Raw genomic sequence first — 21,604 nt, 5'->3', positions numbered from 1 at the left:
TGGTCCTTCCTTTTATAGTCGTAAGGAGAGGATCCAGGTGTACAATGAGGGGTGTAGCAGAGTGCTACGTGTCTAGCGGAGGGAGAGCTAGCGCCCTAAGTACATGCCAATGTGGCAGCCGGAGAGATCTTGGCACCCTGCTGGCGTGATGTCGTGGCTGTCGGAGGAGCAACGGAGCTTTGGCGGAAGGACAGCTGTCGGAGCGGTCGAGTCCTTGCTGACGTCCACCTGCTTCCGTAAGAGAGCTGAGAGCCGCCGCCGTCATGGAGCTTGGGAGGCGCCATCATTGCCTATCTGGCGGAGCTGGTCAGATGGGACCCGGTCTTGTTCTCTGCGGCCCGAGTCGGCTCGGGGTAGAGTGGTGATGGCGCTCCCTGTTGACGTGGCGGGCCCGCGCCCGAGGCCGGGCGACGTGGGGGCTCCTCCGAAGCTGGGGTCGAATCTGTCTTCCGTTGCCGAGGCCGAGTCCGAGCCTCCGGGTCGGGCGAGGCGGAAGTCGTTCGGCAGAGGCCAGGGCGGAGTCCGAGCCCTGGGGTCGGGCGAGGCGGAGTTCGTCGTCTTCCGGGGCCGAGCCCGAGTCCGAGCCCTGGGGTTGGGCGGAGCGGAGTTCATCGTCTTCCGGGTCTTAGCCCGAGTCCGAGCCCTGGGGTCGGGCGGAGCGGAGTTCGCCGTCTTCCGGGTCTTAGCCCGAGTCCGAGCCCTGGGGTCGGGTGGAGCGGAGTTCGCCGTCTTCCGGGTCTTAGCCCGAGTCCGAGCCCTGGGGTCGGGCGGAGCGGAGTTCGCTATGGCGCCCCTGGCGAGGCCTGACTGCCTGTCAGACTCACTCTATCGAGCGGTGAAAGCGAATTAGGCTTACACCTAGTCCCTAATTAATTTTGGTGGTTGAATTGCCCAACACAAATATTTGGACTAACTAGTTTGCTCTAGTGTATAAGTTATACAGGTGTCAAAGGTTCACACTTAGCCAATAAAAAGACCAAGTATTGGGTTCAAACAAAGGAGCAAAGGGCCAACCGAAGGCACCCTGGTCTGGTGCACCGGACTGTCCGGTGCACCACCGGACAGTGTCCGGTGCACCAGGGAAGGTCGACTTTAAACTCTTCACCTTCGGGAATTCTCGGAAGCCGGCGCGCTATAATTCACCGGACTGTCCGATGTACACCGGACTGTCCGATGTACACCGGACAGTGTCCGGTGCTCCAAGGATGAGCGGCCTCGCGAACTCGGCAGCCTCGGGAATTCACTTCGGCTGCTCCACTATAATTCACCGGACTGTCCGGTGTACACCGGACTGTCCGGTGTGACAGCGGGCCAACGGCTACTTCGGCGCCAACGGTCACCTGCTAGCGCATTTAATGCACGACAGAGCGCGCAGAAGTCAAGCACGCGTGGCATGGCGCACCGGACACTCCACAGTACATGTCCGGTGCGCCACCGGACATCCAGGCGGGCCCAGAAGTCAGCTCTCCAACGGTCGGAACCCTAACGGTCGGGTGACGTGGCTGTCGCACCGGACATGTCCGGTGTGCACCGGACTGTCCGGTGCACCATACGACAGGCAGTCTTCTCCAACGGCTACATTTTGATTGGTGGCTATAAATACCACCCCAACCGGCCACTTCAAGGCGTGGGAGCCCAAGCAACATTCCAAGTCATCTAGTTGACATACTCAAGCCCTCCCAACCACATATATTCATTGATCCATCCTATACACAAGATTTAGACCACTACAACCAACACAAGTGTCACAAAAGAGAGAGCAAACAAAAGAGAGCTACTCATTTGAGTTTAGCACTAGTGCCTTGTGAGATTCATTGAGAGATAGTGTGTGCTTCATCTTTGTGTTCATTTGCGCGTGGAGTTTTGACTCCCATTGAACTTCCTCCAAAGTTTTGGAGGCTTGTAAAAGCTAGCAAGAGACACCAAAGATTGTGGTGGTCCTTGTGGGATCGAGAGTGATCCTTGAGAAGAAGAAGAGCTCACCGATCCTTGTGTGATCAGGGGAGAGAGGGAAAGGGTTGAAAAAGACTCGTCCTTAAGTGGACTCCTCAACGAGGACTAGGCCTTCGAGGGCCGAACCTCGGTAAAACAAATCACCCGTGTCTATTGTGTTTATTGCTTGTGATTTGTTTGCTTTCCCTTGCTCTAAGTTTTCTTGCACCATTATTTGCTAATTTCATTTGGTATTGCTTCAAGCTAAATTTCCATTTAGTGAAGCAACTCGTTGCAAGAAAGAACTCGTTCTAGTGCTCCTCTCATCTAAGGGTACTTGCTTTGTTATTCTATAACTTATTAGTTGTATTGATTTATCTCTCCCGCATTATTTAGCAATACTCCTTTCAAGCAAGAACTTAGTTTCTATTCTCCGATATTTGTATATCTTGTTCTAACCACTAATCAAGGGATCTAGTTGGGGGATAAAGTTTTAATTTTCAGGTTCCGCCTATTCACCCCCCCCCCTCTAGGCGACTTTCAATTGGTATCAGAGCTAGGCACTTCATCTTGAGTCTAACAACTCGAAGTGATGGCTCGTAGAAGATCCCAAAAGAACAAGAAGACCCAGGAGAACCCAACTCGGAAGGAGGTAACTCTTGAGATTTTATTTGATGATTGCTCTAACTATGATTCATGGTCATCTAGTGTGATAAATGCTTTTAGAACCATAGATCCTCGATTAGAACAAATTATAGACAAGAGTATTTTTCCCTCTAATTTCAATGGAAAAATTAATTCCGAGGAGGATCAAAGATGTTATCGCTTAAACTATCTAGCTTTTGACATCTTAACTAATTCTCTTAGCAAAGAAGATTATCATGCCTTCATATCAAACTATGACGAATCCGTCCATGATGCGCATGATATTTGGACTAGAATTAGAAGCAAATTTGATGAGTCCAAACATGATAGTTCATTTTGTGTCTCTACTTCCTTTAGTATTTGTGATGCTAACCCTTGCAAGGAAGAAGAAGAGAATGAACGATGGAGACCAAACGATGAATCCACCTCTCCAAAAGGTTTGTCTTCCCATTTCGATTCCCACATGTGTTGTGTGGCTAATGCAAATGATAGAGGAAGCACAAATGAGGATGAGGAGGAAGAAAGAAGCTTTGTGCAACTCTACGCTCGCTTAAGCCAAGAAGATAAGGCGGTCATGCTCAAACTTATAGAAAGAGCGAGAGAGCAAGGCGAAGCTCGTCAAAGGCTAGAAAGTATTCTCTCCATGAAGATGCAACACTTTGACGAGTTGACTAAAGAACATGAGGAGCTAAAGTGCTCTCATGTTGATTTGGTCCAAAGGTATGAAACTGTTTCAATTGAGCATGATAACGCTTTACATTGTATCGCTCAATTAGTAAATAGGAATACCTTGCTTAAGGACCAAGTAGAAAAGCTAAAAGTTGAAAATCTAGCTTTTCAAGATAAATATGATATGCTTCTATGTTCTCATGAAAATCTTATGGATGATCATATCATATCAAACATTGCTCATGAGGTCGTGATAGAAAACTTAAAATCCCAACAACCTCACTCATGCACATGTATTCAAATTGATACTATATTACCATGTGCTAATGCTTGTTGTTTGTCAACAAGCAAATCTTCCTTTGAGCTAGAATTTGCAGGAACAAATGATGATTCATATCAAAAGCTCAAAGAAGAAAATGAGAGGCTAAAGAAGAGCTTGACACAACTAAAAGGGAAATGCATTGCCCAACCTTCTCAAGATAACCATGATCACATGGTGAAGAAGCTTGAGACGGGAACAACCGTGGCATGTACTACATCCCTTGAAGAAAATGTCAAGGATTTGAGGATTGCCAAGAGGAAGAAACAAAAGATGAAATTCAACACCTCCTCCAAAAGCCTCAACCACACCTCCACAAAAGGTAACATCCAAGGTAATGATCAAACCACACTTCACATCAAGAGGTGTAGTGAATGCTTTGAAGAGGGGCACTTGATTAGGTCATGTCCCTACATTAAAAATGGCTTGATTATTAACAAGGATGATAGACTTTGTTTTAAATGCTCCAAGAAGGGACACTTGCTTAGATCTTGTCCCCATTTAAAACAAAAAGGCATAGGGTTAGAAAAGAAAGTTTTTACTAACCATGTAGCAGGCAACAAACAAGGAAAGAAGAAAACGTCAAATCTTGGAAAACGCCTTTGCTACACATGCCGTAAGAAGGGACATCAATGCAAGGATTGTCCCATTGGTAACAATTTCACTCCTAACTTGTCAATTGATTCTCATGTAACTAGGCAACCCAAAATTGCAACTTGTGCTAGAAAGGTAATGAGTTTACCTAGTGCTAACACAAAGGACTTTTGGGTTCCTAGATCTTTGTTGACTAACCATGATGGACCCATCAAGCGATGGGTACCAAAATATGCTTGACAACATTTGTAGGAGAAGGAGATGATATGAAGCCTTGGGGTGCTTGAGAGAGTCCATTCAAGCTATCAATCTTCAATAATCTATATCCGTGATTGACCCAAGGTTATTCTTCAAACTACTACATCTTAAACTCATATCATCTCGAGGAAGTTATTGATGTTGTAGGAAATAAAGAATTATCTTATGCGAAAAAATCAAGGCCTACAACATGGAGGAAAGCCAAAGGGTGGTAACACTTATCTTTTAAGTGCAAGTATTTAAAATATCATTTCTTATGTGTCTTGTGTAGTCACATAGAAAATTTGAAGCACTTTAAATGTCTTTAAATTGATATTACCATTCTTTGAAGAATTTCCTCTCATATGGTAGTTTGCACATTCATCATTTCCATTCTATGGCAATCTACATGCTTTAATTTGTTGCAAGTATGTCATGGCATATTCTTCCTCTAATTATCTTGTTATTGCCATGATTCTAGATATAGAGAGATATTTAATGTTCTTAAAAGAATAAGGTGTCATGTAAGGAATTCAAATCCTTAGGACACTTGTAAAAGGAAAACTCTCTCTATAACTAAAATAGTGAGACTAATGATTTTTATCTAAGTAACCCAAGTAGTCTCACATGTAGAGAATAAGTTTCTCTTTAGAAGCGTGTAATCTAACATGAAAAGAAAAAAAAATATAAATCCAAATGTTTATGATGTGTTTCTACTTACTTAAATTGGATTTGATTCTTTCACATTTATCGCTTTCCATATCATGAACTAAATTTATTCCCATAATCTTAAAGGATTATTTATGCTTGTTTTATAAGTTAAAATTGAGCATAACATCATCTATGGATAATCTAGTTCATGCTATGAAGTTTCCATGTTTTAGTAATCTAGCTTCCCATTCCTTATCAAAATGATTACAAAAATGGAAACTAGTGCTTGTGTTGCTACTAACATTTCTCTTGAGTTCAATTATGAAAATCTACAAGAAAGAAAGTGCACAAGCCTCATGGGTTGATCTTCACCCAAAGGAAGAAAGGTAAAAAGCAAAGGTATGGGAACTCCTCTTCTTAAGTTTGGTTCCCATCTCAATGGGTATTTAATCTAAATTATCATATTCTACCCTTGTGAGGAATAGATTCTTTATTGGACCGAAATTAACTAAGTATGCATTCAATATCATTTTCATAAATGCGCTTGTCCATTAGAATCTAATTCATGCCTTTGCTATATCCATTCTCATATTGATGCGCTTCTAAGTCATGATAATAAATTCAATATGAAAAAGTAAAATTCCTTTGATTGATCAAAAATGATTAAAAAGGTGCTCATTCCTCGTTTCTGTTAATGTGTACTAATGTTAAGGATTTTACTTCATGTCTGTGTGACTTATGAATGATGAACTGTCTATATTTTCTATCTAAAGAAATCATCTTTTATCATATACTCCCTTGTGCTATTAACATCTTTCTTGAGTATTTTCAATAAGTTTGAAAGGAAAAGGAAACAACTACAAAGGGAGGACTCTCAAATGAAAGAGGAGGACATCAAGAACAACAACACCTACTTGGATAATAAGGTCTTCAAAACAATAAATGGTGTGGTTGTGAGTATTCTAAATACTTTCATTATGAGATTACTAGGCTTAAGTTGTTATTGCAAAATTTAATGAGCCTTGATCAAGATGTATAATGCTTCTCCCTATTTGTTTTTAAAGTAAATCATCCATGCATATCTTTAGGGGGAGTCTATTCATATATCTTGATTTTGTTGAGACTATTGCTTTATCTCAGTAATTTCATATAGTCTCTTGCCTGAGAATAAGTTTCTCATGAAATATGCTACTATTTTTTAAATTCTTGTCTTTCACTCCAAAGTAGCATATTTGCTGGATTCTCCTACTCTAAGCTTAATTGGTAATCTAATGTGTATGTTGTTCATTTGATCACATCTGTTATTTGTTTGATCATTGAATGACTTCAATCAACAATCATGCTTCTTAGTGCCGTATATACTATCAACCGATATCTCTCTTGATATGCACTAAGTTAGAAGGGGAATTCATGATACATTTATGCAACTTGTGATCCATTTGATATATGCTAACAATAACTTGAAAAGATCACTAGTTGTAGAACTCTCTCTTGTGCAAAATATTTCCATATATTGTCATTAAGAATAGGTCTTAAGCATCTAAGACCAAGGACAAAGCACAATGAAGAGAGTGTCCCTATGTAAAGGTACATAAAGGTAAAACTATCTCCTTTCATTTAAACTTGTACCTAAATCTTCCTTTTCTATACATTCCTTGCATATCTTGTATAAAAGGAAGAGAAAGCATGTCCATGCATATCCCTGCTTCATATCTAGTTTAACTTCTCAAAAATTCATTCATGCTTTAGTGCATCTTTGTTGAAACTAGATGAAGTGATTTATTTGTCAAAGAGCTTAAAGCTTAACCTTGTAACGAGGATAAGCTGCCTTTATTCCAAAGGTGGATGGTCCTTAAGCCTCTTTGAAATCCTTAAGGGAAAAGCTTGAAATATTTACAACATGCTTTCATAAGTGCATAAACTGTCATGAGCATTACACTTATACTATGACACAATGCACTTCACATTCTGTATGATATAGATATGTTCTCATTTATCTAATTATGTGCAATTGGCATTTGAGGCCAAACATATGTTTTCCTCTCGCACATATTTAGGGGGAGCAATCTATGTTATATAGAACTATGATCATGCTTAATTTAAAATATCCTCTTGATCATATCCCTTTTATATGCTATGACTAATGTGTTTTCAAGTGAATTTCAAACCAAGTCATAGGTACAATTGAAAGGGAATTGGAGTCTTCGGCAAAGACAAAGCTTCCACTCTACTCTATCGATATTATCTACCCTTCGCCATCACTCCACAATGCCCCTCCATCTTTGGTATAATCTTCACTCATATGTTTTCTTTGCCAAAGGAGAGCAAGTAGTTAGGATTAGGGCTCTAATAATTCCGTTTTTGGCGATTCATGCCAAAGGGGGAGAGAGTATGAGCCCAAAGCAAAAGGACTGCACCACCACCAATTTCCAAAACTTAGTGTTTTCCAAGAGTATTTATCAATTGGTATCCTATTGTGTTCAAAAAAGGGAGAAAGTAGTATTTCAAAAATGATATATCAAAACCCTCTTGAACACTAAGAGGAGGATCTCCTTTAGGGGGAGTTTTGTTTAGTCAAAGGAAAAGCATTTGAAACAGGGGGAGAAAATTTCAAATCTTGAAAATGCTTTGCAAAATCCTATTCATTTACCTTTGACCATTTGCAAAAGAACTTTGAAAAGGATTTACAAAAGAGTTTGCAAAAACAAAACATGTGGTGCAAGCGTGGTCCAAAATGTTAAATAAGAAAGAAACAATCCATGCATACCTTGTAAGTAGTTATATTGGCTCAATTCCAAGCAACCTTTACACTTACATTATGCAAACGAGTTCAATTATGCACTTTTACATTTGCTTTGGTTTGTGTTGGCATCAATCACCAAAAAGGGGGAGATTGAAAGCGAATTAGGCTTACACCTAGTCCCTAATTAATTTTGGTGGTTGAATTGCCCAACACAAATATTTGGACTAACTAGTTTGCTCTAGTGTATAAGTTATACAGGTGCCAAAGGTTCACACTTAGCCAATAAAAAGACCAAGTATTGGGTTCAAACAAAGGAGCAAAGGGCCAACCGAAGGCACCCTGGTCTGGTGCACCGGACTGTCCGGTGCACCACCGGACAGTGTCCGGTGCACCAGGGAAGGTCGACTTTAAACTCTTCACCTTCGGGAATTCTCGGAAGCCGGCGCGCTATAATTCACCGGACTGTCCGATGTACACCGGACTGTCCGATGTACACCGGACAGTGTCCGGTGCTCCAAGGATGAGCGGCCTCGCGAACTCGGCAGCCTCGGGAATTCACTTCGGCTGCTCCGCTATAATTCACCGGACTGTCCGGTGTACACCGGACTGTCCGGTGTGACAGCGGGGCAACGGCTACTTCGGCGCCAACGGTCACCTGCCAGCGCATTTAATGCGTGACAGAGCGCGCAGAAGTCAAGCACGCGTGGCATGGCGCACCGGACACTCCACAGTACATGTCCGGTGCGCCACCGGACATCCAGGCGGGCCCAGAAGTCAGCTCTCCAACGGTCGGAACCCTAACGGTCGGGTGACGTGGCTGTCGCACCGGACATGTCCGGTGTGCACCGGACTGTCCGGTGCACCATACGACAGGCAGTCTTCTCCAACGGCTACATTTTGATTGGTGGCTATAAATACCACCCCAACCGGCCACTTCAAGGCGTGGGAGCCCAAGCAACATTCCAAGTCATCTAGTTGACATACTCAAGCCCTCCCAACCACATATATTCATTGATCCATCCTATACACAAGATTTAGACCACTACAACCAACACAAGTGCCACAAAAGAGAGAGCAAACAAAAGAGAGCTACTCATTTGAGTTTAGCACTAGTGCCTTGTGAGATTCATTGAGAGATAGTGTGTGCTTCATCTTTGTGTTCATTTGCGCGTGGAGTTTTGACTCCCATTGAACTTCCTCCAAAGTTTTGGAGGCTTGTAAAAGCTAGCAAGAGACACCAAAGATTGTGGTGGTCCTTGTGGGATCGAGAGTGATCCTTGAGAAGAAGAAGAGCTCACCGATCCTTGTGTGATCAGGGGAGAGAGGGAAAGGGTTGAAAAAGACTCGTCCTTAAGTGGACTCCTCAACGAGGACTAGGCCTTCGAGGGCCGAACCTCGGTAAAACAAATCACCCGTGTCTATTGTGTTTATTGCTTGTGATTTGTTTGCTTTCCCTTGCTCTAAGTTTTCTTGCACCATTATTTGCTAATTTCATTTGGTATTGCTTCAAGCTAAATTTCCATTTAGTGAAGCAACTCGTTGCAAGAAAGAACTTGTTCTAGTGCTCCTCTCATCTAAGGGTACTTGCTTTGTTATTCTATAACTTATTAGTTGTATTGATTTATCTCTCCCGCATTATTTAGCAATACTCCTTTCAAGCAAGAACTTAGTTTCTATTCTCCGATATTTGTATATCTTGTTCTAACCACTAATCAAGGGATCTAGTTGGGGGATAAAGTTTTAATTTTCAGGTTCCGCCTATTCACCCCCCCTCTAGGCGACTTTCAAGCGGCACTGCAGTCGGAGTGGCGCAGGCGGCGCTGTCCTTCTGTCAAACCGGTCAGTGGAGCAGCGGAGTGACGACGGTCACTTCGGCTCTGCCGGGGGGCGCGCGTCAGGATAGAGGTGTCAGGCCACCTTTGCGTTAAATGCCCCTGCAACTCGGTCAGTCGGTGCGGCGATTTAGTCAGGGTTGCTTCTTAGCGAAGCCAAGGCCTCGGGCGAGCCGGAGATGTGTCCGCCGTTAAAAGGGGGGGCTCGGGTGAGACGAAGTCCCTCGAGGTCGGCTGCCCGAGTCCGAGGCTAGGCTCGGGTGAAGCGTGATCGAGTCACTCGTATGGACTGATCCCTGACTTAATCATACCCATCAGGCCTCTGCAGCTTTATGCTGATGGGGGTTACCAGTTGAGAATTAGGCGTCTTGAGGGTACCCCTAATTATGGTCCCCGACAGTAGCCCCCGAGCCTCGAAGGGAGTGTTAGCACTCGCTTGGAGGCTTTCGTCGCACTTTTTTGCAAGGGGACCAGCCTTCCTCGGTTGCATTTTATTCCGGTGGGTGCGCGCGAGCGCACCCGCCGGGTGTAGCCCCCGAGGCCTCGGAGGAGTGGTTTCACTCCTTCGAGGTCTTAATGCCTTGCGTAACGCTTCGGCTGGTCTGGTCGTTCCCTCATGCGAACTGGCCGTAGCCCGGGTGCACGGTCGGGGCCCAAGTTCTCGGGCTGGTATGTTGACGCTGTCAACGGTTCGGCCGGAGCCGGGTTTGCGAGAGCAGCCCCCGAGCCTCCGCACAGGGCGAGAGGACGATCAGGGACAGACTCGACTTTTTACATACGCCCCTGCGTCGCCTTTCCGCAAGGAGGAGGGGGGAGTGCGCCATGTTACCCTCGATGGGCACCGAACATGGTGTCTCCGGTGAGCTGCAAGCGGGTAATCCGAGTGGACGTTCGTGCCCCGTTCGTTGGGGGTTGGCTAGGGGCCCAGAGGCACGCCCAAAAGTACCTGCGGGTGATCTGCCGGACCCGGTCCCCTGGCGACGGGGTCCGAGGGCTCGATGCCTCCCTCCGATGGGATTCCGTTACAAGATCGCTCCCGCTGGTCTCGGAAATGTCCTAGGGTACCTCGGGAGCGCAGCCCGAGCCTCGGTTATGTATCGAACGTACCCCTGGTCATCCCTCGCTCGGCGTCTGAGGCGACTGTGAACCCTTCGGGGGCCAGCCTTCGAACCTCTGATCAGTAATGGGCGCGGAGCCCGAGTAGCCTGAGGCGGCCATGGAGCCCTTCGGGGGGCCGGCCTTCGAACCCCTGACCAGTAGTGGGTGTCGGGCCCACGCGATCTGAGGCGACTATTGAACCCTTCGGAGGGCCAGCCTTCGAACCTCTGATCAGTAGGGGGGCTCGGAGCCCGGTTCCTTCACAGGGAAGGATCCTTTTCGGGGTATCCCCCTTTCCCGGTCCCTGTTGCAAGAGATAGAGAAAGAGGAAAAAGGGAAAAGGATATGAAATCGAACGACGTGGCGTACCTTTTTTGGCGCGGTTATTACGGCGAAGGCGAAGCGTCGTCCGCTTCCCCTGCCAGAAGCGCCGCCTGTCCTGCCGCGGAGTTAATGCGACGGGACGAGTGGTTGTTGTCGCAGTCAGAACGGGCGGCGGCGAGCCGCTCGTCAGTCTTCTGTTGCTCCGCAGGCCTTTCCCCATGGAGTGGGGTTGTTCGTGCCTGCGGAGGGGGAACCGGAGTTCCGTTTGTAATGGCATTTCGATTGCCAGGGTTTTTGTTCATTGTGGCTGTCGAGGCCTGAACATGTATGTAATTTCGGCACGGAGCCGTGTTTTTTCCTCATTTTCGAGCACTAAGTCTCGCCTGTTGATTATCTGTACCGCTTCACCAAGCATGAGTCGCCCCGTGTCAAGGTGACGAGTGAGGTATCCGTATCCCGGAGGCGTAGGAATCCCTCGGCTCGATCGGCCTTGTTGTCTGAGGCTCCTCTAGCTTAGTTAAAGAGACCCCTCGGCCGCTCTTCGACGAGCCGAGGCCAGGGGTAGCGGTATTAGTACGAACAGGGGCGGAGTTGGCTCGAAAATGGGAACCTGGTTGGCCGGAGCCTAGTCGGGTTGTCCGTCAGCGGATCCGACGCCGGAGTCGATCAGCCGAGGCCTCGGGTCGGGCTAGCGCCCTTGGAAGATGGTTGGCCGAGGCCCCGGGGGTAGCCGGCCGAGCCGCCTGCTCGGGCCGGATTCCCGGAGAAGTCCTCGGATCGCGTCGCCGTCCGAGGCTGGGTCGGACCTTGCTGAAGACGTCGTCGACGCCGAGGGTGCTACGGCCCCCTTCAGCGTGAAGACCTGAGCCTGCAGGATCAGATCGTCTTGTAGCGTGTGCCTTCTGCGGCCGCTGAGGCCAGAAAACACACCCTCGCTGCGCTTGCAAAGCTGCGTCTCTTTTCCCCTTATTCCGAGCATCTGGACTTTTCGTCGGTAACAGGGATGTTTGTGCGGGCAAGAGTTGCTTCTCGCGGAAGGTGATGAGTGAGGTATCCGTATCCCGGAGGCGTAGGAGTCCCTCGGCTCGGTCGGCCTTGCCGCTTACGCGTGCCTTCGCCCGTCCATGAGGCCCTGTCTCCGACTTAGTCGAGAAAGCTTGAAGGACCACTTTGGCAGAAGGGCTTCCGAACGTGAAGACTTGTTCGGTCCACAGAGTCACTTTATCCGAACGCGAGTTACTTATCGCAGAAGGTGATGAGTGAGGTATCCGTATCCCGGAGGCGTAGGAGTCCCTCAGCTCGGTCAGCCTTGGCTGCTTACGTGTACTCCGTCGTTTCCAGGATCCGCTTTTCGAAGTAGTCAAAAAGCACGGAAGAAATTCTGCTAAAAAGAGATCTTTTTTCGAGGGAAAAATTCGACGCAGAGGGGGTCTCCCCCCTTTTAGCCCCCGAGGGAGGGTCGGGCTTTGCCGAGGCGAGGCCGACCCTTCCTTGATGACTAAACTTTTGCGTGGGTGCGAGGTATATGAACAACTTGAAAACATCTTAAGGGTAGAAGCGACGTAGCTGTTTGATGTTCCAAGCGTTGCCGTAGATCTCGCCTTGATTATTGGCCAGCTTGTATGTTCCGGGCTTCAGGACTTTGGAGATGACGAATGGCCCCTCCCAGGGGGCGTGAGCTTGTGCCTCCCTCGGGCGTCTTGCCGCAGCCGAAGCACCAGATCGCCCACCTGGAGGTCTCGGGACCAGACCCCTCGGGCGTGGTAGCGTCGCAGGGACTGCTGGTACCGCGCCGAGTGTAGTAAGGCCTTGTCCCGAGCCTCCTCCAGCTGGTCCAGCGAGTCTTCTCGGCTAGCTTGGTTGCTTTGTTCGTTGTAGGCCCTCGCCCTCGGGGAGCCGTATTCCAGGTCAGTGGGTAAGATGGCCTCGGCCCCATAGACCAGGAAGAACGGCGTGAAACCCGTGGCTCGGCTTGGCGTTGTCCTCAGGCTCCAGACCACCGAGGGGAGTTCCTTCATCCATCTCTTGCCGAACTTGTTGAGGCCGTTGTAGATCCGGGGCTTGAGCCCTTGTAGAATCATGCCGTTGGCACGCTCCACTTGCCCATTCGACATGGGATGAGCCACGACGGCCCAGTCCACCCGGATGTGGTGATCTTCGCAAAAATCCAAGAATTTTTTGCCGGTGAACTGGGTACCGTTGTCGGTGATGATGGAGTTTGGGACCCCGAAGCGATGGATGATGTTGGTGAAGAACGCCACCGCCTGCTCGGACCTGATGCTGTTCAGGGGTCGGACCTCGATCCACTTGGAGAATTTGTCGATGGCGACCAGCAGGTGCGTGTAGCCCCCGGGCGCCTTCTGCAAGGGACCGACGAGGTCCAGACCCCATACAGCAAAGGGCCAGGTGATGGTTATCGTCTGCAGAGCCTGAGCGGGCAGGTGGGTCTGCTTCGCATAGAATTGGCACCCTTCGCAGGTGCGGACAATTCTAGTGGCGTCAGCCACCACCGTTGGCCAGTAGAAGCCTTGCCGGAAAGCATTCCCGACAAGGGCTCGGGGTGCTGCATGATGGTCGCAAGCCCCCGAGTGTATTTCTTGCAGGAGTTCCTGACCTTCGGCGATGGAGATGCATCGCTGGAGGACGCCCGAGGGGCTGCGGTGGTAGAGCTCCCCCTCATCGCCCAGCAAGACGAACGACTTGGCGCGTCGCGCTACCCGCCGAGCCTCGGCTTGGTCGAGGGGTAGCTCTCCTCGGCGGAGATATTGCAGGTACGAGGCCTATCAATCTTGATCAGGCGTGGCCCCGCTCTGCCCTTCCTCGACGTCCAATGCCTCGCCCTCGGGGGCCGAGGGTACCTCGGGCTGTGCCGAGGGTGCCTCGGGCTCGGGAGCGTCGTCGATCTTGACGGAGGGTTGATGCAGATCCCGGGAGAAGACGTCCGGGGGGACCGTCGTTCGCCCCGAGGCTATTTTAGCCAGCTCGTCTGCAGTCTCGTTGTAGCGCCGAGCGATGTGGTTGAGCTCGAGCCCGAAGAACTTGTCTTCCAGGCGCCGAACCTCATCGCAGTAGGCCTCCATCTTCGGGTCGCGGCAGTGGGAGTTCTTCATGACTTGGTCGATGACGAGCTGCGAGTCACCGCGGGCGTCGAGGCGTCTGACCCCTAGCTCGATGGCGATCCGCAACCCGTTGACCAGAGCCTCGTACTCGGCCACATTGTTGGACGCCGGGAAATGGAGGCGGAGCACGTAGCGTAGTTGCTTCCCAAGGGGCGAGATGAAGAGCAGGCCCGCGCTGGCTCCCGTCTTCATCAGCGACCCGTCGAAAAACATGGTCCAGAGCTCCGGTTGGATCGGAGCCGTCGGCAGCTGGGTGTCGACCCATTCGGCCACGAAGTCCGCCAACACCTGGGACTTGATGGCCTTCCGAGGGGCGAACGAGATTGTTTCGCCCATGATTTCCACCGCCCACTTTGCGATCCTGCCCGAGGCTTCTCGGCACTGGATGATCTCCCCCAGGGGGAAGGATGACACCACAGTTACCGGATGAGACTCGAAGTAGTGTCGTAACTTCCGCCTTGTCAGGATCACAGCATACAACAGCTTCTGAACTTGTGGGTAGCGGATCTTGGTCTCGGACAGTACTTCGCTGACGAAGTAGACTGGCCTCTGAACGGGCAATGCATGCCCTTCTTCTTGCCTCTCGACTACAATCGCGGCGCTAACCACCTGAGTGGTAGCGGCGACGTAGACCAAGAGGGCTTCTCCATCAGCTGGGGGCACCAAGACAGGCGCCTTTGTAAGGAGCGCCTTCAGGTTCCCGAGGGCTTCCTCGGCCTCAAGGGTCCAAGCGAAACACTCGGCCTTCCTTAAGAGGCGGTACAGAGGCAGACCTCTTTCGCCGAGGCGTGAGATGAAGCGGCTCAGGGCCGCAAGACATCCCATGACCCTCTGTACGCCTTTTAAGTCCTTGATGGGTCCCATGCTGGTGATGGCTGCGATCTTCTCCGGGTTGGCTTCGATGCCTCGCTCGGAGACGATGAACCCCAGGAGCATGCCTCGGGGCACCCCGAAGACACACTTCTCAGGATTGAGCTTGACTCCTTTCGCCTTGAGACATCGGAATGTCACTTCAAGGTCGGAGAGGAGGTCGGAAGCCTTCCTTGTCTTGACTACGATGTCATCGACGTAGGCCTCGACTGTGCGACCGATGTGTTCGCCGAACACATGGTTCATGCACCGCTGGTACGTCGCGCCCGCATTCCTCAAACCGAACGGCATGGTGACATAGCAGTACATGCCGAACGGCGTGATGAAAGAAGTCGCGAGCTGGTTGGACTCTTTCATCCGGATTTGGTGATACCCTGAGTAGGCATCGAGGAAGGACAGGGTTTCGCACCCAGCAGTGGAATCCACGATTTGATCGATGCGAGGCAGAGGGTAGGGAACCTTCGGACATGCTTTGTTGAGACCAGTGTAGTCTACGCACATCCGCCATTTCCCCCCTTTCTTCCTCACAAGCACAGGGTTGGCAAGCCATTCGGGATGGAATACCTCTTTGATGAACCCTGCTGCCATTAGCTTGTGGATCTCCTCGCCTATCGCTCTGCGCTTCTCCTCGTCGAATCGGCGCAGAGGCTGTCTGACGGGTCGGGCTCCGGCCCGAATATCCAGCGAGTGCTCGGCGACATCCCTCGGTATGCCGGGCATGTCCGAGGGACTCCACGCAAAGACGTCGGCGTTTGCGCGGAGAAAGTCGATGAGCACTGCTTCCTATTTGGGGTCGAGCCCGGAACCGATCCGAATCTGCTTGGAGGTGTCGCCACGGGGGTCGAGAGGGACGGCCTTAACCGTCTCCGCTGGCTCGAAGTTGCCGGCATGACGCTTCACATCTGGCACCTCTTTGGAGAGGTTCTCCAGGTCGGCGATGAGGGCCTCGGACTCGGCGAGGGCCTCGGCGTACTCCACGCACTCCACGTCGCATTCGAATGCGTGTTTGTACGTGGGACCGACGGTGATGACCCCGTTGGGGCCCGGCATCTTGAGCTTCAGGTAGGTGTAGTTGGGGACGGCCATGAACTTCGCGTAGCATGGCCTTCCCAGTACCGCGTGGTAGGCTCCTTGGAACCCGACCACCTCGAACGTCAAGGTCTCCCTTCGGAAGTTGGAGGGCGTTCCGAAGCAGATGGGGAGGTCGAGTCGTCCGAGGGGCTGGACGCGCTTCCCAGGGATGATCCCGTGGAAGGGCGCAGCGCCTGCTCGGATGGAGGACAGATCGACGCGCAGGAGCTTGAGGGTCTCGGCGTAGATGATGTTGAGGCAGCTGCCCCCATCCATCAGGACCTTGGTGAGTCTGACGTTGCCGATGACGGGGTCGACGACGAGCGGGTATTTCCCCGGGCTCGGCACGTGGTCGGGGTGGTCAGCCTGGTCGAAGGTGATGGGCTTGTCGGACCAGTCTAGGTAGACTGGCGCCGCCACCTTCACCGAGCAGACCTCCCGGCGCTCTTGCTTGCGATGCCGAGCCGAGGCATTCGCCGCATGCCCACCGTAGATCATGAAGCAGTCGCGGACCTCGGGGTATTCTCCTGCTTGGTGATCTTCTTTCTTGTCGTCGTCGTGGGCCCTGCCACCCTCCGCGGGTGGCCTGACCCTGTGGAAGTGGCGCCGGAGCATGGCGCACTCCTCGAGAGTGTGCTTGACGGGCCCCTGATGGTAGGGGCACAGCTCCTTGAGCATCTTGTCGAAGAGGTTTGCACCTCCGGGGGGCTTCCGAGGGTTCTTGTACTCGGCGGCGGCGACAAGGTCCGCGTCGGCGGCGTCGCGTTTCGATTGCGACTTCTTCTTGCCCTTCTTCTTGGCGCCGCGCGGAGTAGACGCCTCGGGAGCCTCTTCCGATGGGCGGCCCTGGGGCTGCTTGTCCTTTCGGAAGATAGCCTCGACCGCCTCCTGGCCAGAGGCGAACTTGGTGGCGATGTCCATCAGCTCGCTCGCCCTGGTGGGGGTCTTGCGACCCAACTTGCTCACCAGGTCACGGCAAGTAGTGCCGACAAGGAACGCGCCGATGACATCCGAGTCGGTGATGTTGGGCAGCTCGGTGCGCTGCTTCGAGAACCGCCGGATGTAGTCCCGGAGCGACTCTCCCGGCTGTTGCCGGCAGCTTCGAAGGTCCCAGGAATTCCCGGGGCGCACGTATGTGCCCTGGAAATTGCCGGCGAAGGCTTGGACCAAGTCGTCCCAGCTGGAGATCTGCCCCGGAGGCAGGTGCTCCAACCAGGCGCGGGCAGTGTCGGAGAGGAACAGGGGGAGGTTTCGGATGATGAGGTTGTCGTCGTCCGTTCCACCCAGTTGGCAGGCCAGGCGGTAGTCCGCAAGCCACAGTTCCGGTCTCGTTTCCCCCGAGTACTTCGTGATAGTAGTCGGGGGTCAGAACCGGGTCAGGAACGACGCCCGTCGGATGGCCCGACTGAAGGCCTGCGGACCGGGTGGTTCGGGCGAGGGACTCCGATCCTCCCCGCTGTCGTAGCGCCCCCCATGCCTGGGGTGGTAGCCTCGGCACACCCTTTCGTCGAGGTGGGCCCGACGGTCACGTCGATGGTGCTCGTTGCCGAGGTGGCCCGGGGCCGCAGGCGCGGTGTTGCGCGTGCGTCCGGTGTAGACCGAGGCTTCCCACATGAATCGGGAAGTCGCGGCATGAGGTTCCGAGAGGTATCCCTGCCTTCGGGAGGCAGTGCTCTCGGCCCGTCGGGCCGCAGCGCCTTCCAGGAGATTCTTGAGCTCTCCCTGGATCCGCCGACCCTCGGTAGTTGATGGCTCCGGCATCGCGCGGAGGAGCATCGCTGCGGCTGCCAGGTTCTGACCAACCCCGCTGGATGCGGGCGGCGGCCTGACCCTGACATCGTTGGTGACGCAGTGCTGGAGACCTTGGGGCAGGTGACGTATTTCTCCGGCCGGGGGTTGGCCCGCCCATACCTGTCCGACGTCCTGACGGATCGGCTCAAGCGCTCCTGTTCCCTTGTTGAGCCTGGCCTGCGCCCCGCGGACTTGCTCGAGTTGTGGGTCGTGACCCCCCGCCGGAACGGGGACCACAGCTAGCTCCCGCGGGATGTCGGCGCGAGGCACCGGCCTAGGAAGATCACCGTCCTCCGGCATGCCGAGATGGTTGCCTTCGGAGGGATCCCCTAGCTCGATGTGGAAACATTCGCGGCTTGGGCCGCAGCCCTCGTCGTTAAGGCTGCGGCTTCCGTCGGAACAGTCGGAGAGGCAGTTGTTACATGCGGTCATGAAGTCCCGCATGGCACTGGGGTTGCCAAGTCCAGAGAAATCCCAACAGATGCTGGGATCGTCATCTTCCTCGGACCCAGAGGGCCCGTAGGTTGAGATGTCCGTCAACCGGTCCCAAGGCGACCGCATACGAAACCCCAGTGGGGTTGCACTCGCCTCAATGAGAGCGCTCGCCAAAGCAAGGTTGCTAGGCGGGTTGAGGCCGAGTCGAAATGACGTAAGATGGGGATTAGTCAGTACCTTTTCGTCGACGCGGAGCGACGTAGTCACATCGGGGACTGGTTGCGTCGTCATCTCAGGTACAAGGGCGACGTCCTGCAAGCTCTCCGCGAGCGCGCTGGCGTCGTCTTCTTGCTCGGGATCAGCGTGTCGCGGGGGGACGGCGCTTGCCTTCGTCTCGAACGCGAGGTCGACGCCCGGCGTGCCTTCCGTCTGGGCGTCGGGGGCGTCGATTCGCTCGACGGCCGACGAAGCGCGGCCTCCCGCTTGGCCTTGGTTGCGCCGCCTCCTCCTTCGTTGGCGGGGGAGAGGACGGAGCGAGCTCGAATGTTGTTCTTCCACCACGCGGGGAAGATGTCGTCGATTCCGCCGCCGGCGGGCGGGTTGTCGGCCACCATTGTCGTTGTCGCACGGCGGTGGAAGGAGTATCATGTCGTAGCTGCCGTCGAAGGACATGAACTCAAGACTCCCGAAACGGAGCACCGTCCCGGGCCGGAGAGGTTGCTGGAGACTGCCCATCTGGAGCTTGACGGGAAGCTGTTCGTCAGCACGCGGCAGGCCCCTACCTGGCGCGCCAACTGTCGGCGTTTCGAGACCGGGGGGTCCCTAAGCCGACGAGTGAGTGTGCTGCGTGCCCCAGCCCAGATGGGTCGAGCGCGTGGGCGAGCACGAAGGGGGGAGAGGCGAGGTGGCCGGAGACGGGCGTGAGAGAGGTGGAAGTCCCGCGGCCTTCGTGTTCGTCCCGCGCCCAGGTCGGGTGCGCTTGCAGTAGGGGGGTTACAAGCGTCCACGCGGATGAGGGAAGCGAGCGGCCCCAAGAGAGCGCCTGTCCCGTCCTCGATCCCGCGCGGCCAACCTTATCTAAGAAGGCCCTGGTCCTTCCTTTTATAGTCGTAAGGAGAGGATCCAGGTGTACAATGAGGGGTGTAGCAGAGTGCTACGTGTCTAGCGGAGGGAGAGCTAGCGCCCTAAGTACATGCCAATGTGGCAGCCGGAGAGATCTTGGCACCCTGCTGGCGTGATGTCGTGGCTGTCGGAGGAGCAACGGAGCTTTGGCGGAAGGACAGCTGTCGGAGCGGTCGAGTCCTTGCTGACGTCCACCTGCTTCCGTAAGAGAGCTGAGAGCCGCCGCCGTCATGGAGCTTGGGAGGCGCCATCATTGCCTATCTGGCGGAGCTGGTCAGATGGGACACCGGTCTTGTTCTCTGCGGCCCGAGTCGGCTCGGGGTAGAGTGGTGATGGCGCTCCCTATTGACGTGGCGGGCCCGCGCCCGAGGCCGGGCGACGTGGGGGCTCCTCCGAAGCTGGGGTCGAATCTGTCTTCCGTTGCCGAGGCCGAGTCCGTGCCTCCGGGTCGGGCGAGGCGGAAGTCGTTCAGCAGAGGCCAGGGCGGAGTCCGAGCCCTGGGGTCGGGCGAGGCGGAGTTCGTCGTCTTCCGGGGCCGAGCCCGAGTCCGAGCCCTGGGGTCGGGCGGAGCGGAGTTCGTCGTCTTCCGGGTCTTAGCCCGAGTCCGAGCCCTGGGGTCGGGCGGAGCGGAGTTCGCCGTCTTCCGGGTCTTAGCCCGAGTCCGAGCCCTGGGGTCGGGCGGAGCGGAGTTCGCCGTCTTCCGGGTCTTAGCCCGAGTCCGAGCCCTGGGGTCGGGCGGAGCGGAGTTCGCCGTCTTCCGGGTCTTAGCCCGAGTCCGAGCCCTGGGGTCGGGCGGAGCGGAGTTCGCCGTCTTCCGGGTCTTAGCCCGAGTCCGAGCCCTGGGGTCGGGCGGAGCGGAGTTCGCTATGGCGCCCCTGGCGAGGCCTGACTGCCTGTCAGACTCACTCTATCGAGCGGCACTGCAGTCGGAGTGGCGCAGGCGGCGCTGTCCTTCTGTCAGACCGGTCAGTGGAGCAGCGGAGTGACGACGGTCACTTCGGCTCTGCCGGGGGGCGCGCGTCAGGATAGAGGTGTCAGGCCACCTTTGCGTTAAATGCCCCTGCAACTCGGTCAGTCGGTGCGGCGATTTAGTCAGGGTTGCTTCTTAGCGAAGCCAAGGCCTCGGGCGAGCCGGAGATGTGTCCGCCGTTAAAAGGGGGGCCTCGGGTGAGACGGAAGTCCCTCGAGGTCGGCTGCCCGAGTCCGAGGCTAGGCTCGGGTGAAGCGTGATCGAGTCACTCGTATGGACTGATCCCTGACTTAATCATACCCATCAGGCCTCTGCAGCTTTATGCTGATGGGAGTTACTAGCTGAGAATTAGGCGTCTTGAGGGTACCCCTAATTATGGTCCCCGATAAGTTTACTTTTTATAGATCTCTCTTGTACGTGGCTAGGGATTGAGGGTAGGACCAAAAAAATAATTTGGACTGGTGGGAGGGCTATTGTGCAAAAATGACGTGAGCTGAAGCCGGGTGAGCCACTTTTTTTGGCTCATGCCCTCTAGTTCATTTTGGAAAAGCACTTCACTGGTGAAGCCATTTGAAAAAGAGGTGTTTGGCACAACTTTTGCATGAGCCAGAGCCGAAGCTGAAAAATAAGCTCTACCAAAGGGGCCCTTACTATACACATGATGGTTGCATCGACGGAGAGAAGATTTTTAAAATTGAAATATTTTTTGGACTATTTAAGGCCAACAATTTCTTAAGAGAGGTTAAATGGTTTGGCGATTATATATATCTAAAAGAAGTTGTTGGATGGATTGGTCTTAATAGTATAAGCGATGATTTGTATCATAAAATGTTAGAAGATATTTTTAATGACATCGGATAATAAGTATGTGTTTTTGGCTATATTTTATATTTGTCATCTTATAAATTTAAAAATAGTGCATAATAATTTGTATATGTTAAATATTATATATATTATGTATGGATGGGGCCTCCATTTCGGATTTTGCCTCGGACCCCTAAAAAGTCAGGAACGGTCCTGATGATGAGTCTGATCATTGAGAAGAGTTTCACTGACTTTTAACCAAATAACAAATCATCTCTGGCTGGAAATGGTTACGGTGTTATATATTTAATGTTACTCACTCACTATGTCCTAAAGTAAGGCTCTTTTGGATTGTGAATGTGAGAATTTTTTTTTTCT

This window comes from Zea mays, chromosome 9, assembly GCF_902167145.1.
Source record: "Zea mays cultivar B73 chromosome 9, Zm-B73-REFERENCE-NAM-5.0, whole genome shotgun sequence".
Taxonomy (NCBI): Eukaryota; Viridiplantae; Streptophyta; class Magnoliopsida; order Poales; family Poaceae; genus Zea; species Zea mays.
The sequence above is the reverse complement of the archived record's forward strand: the minus strand, read 5'-3'. Positions refer to the sequence as shown.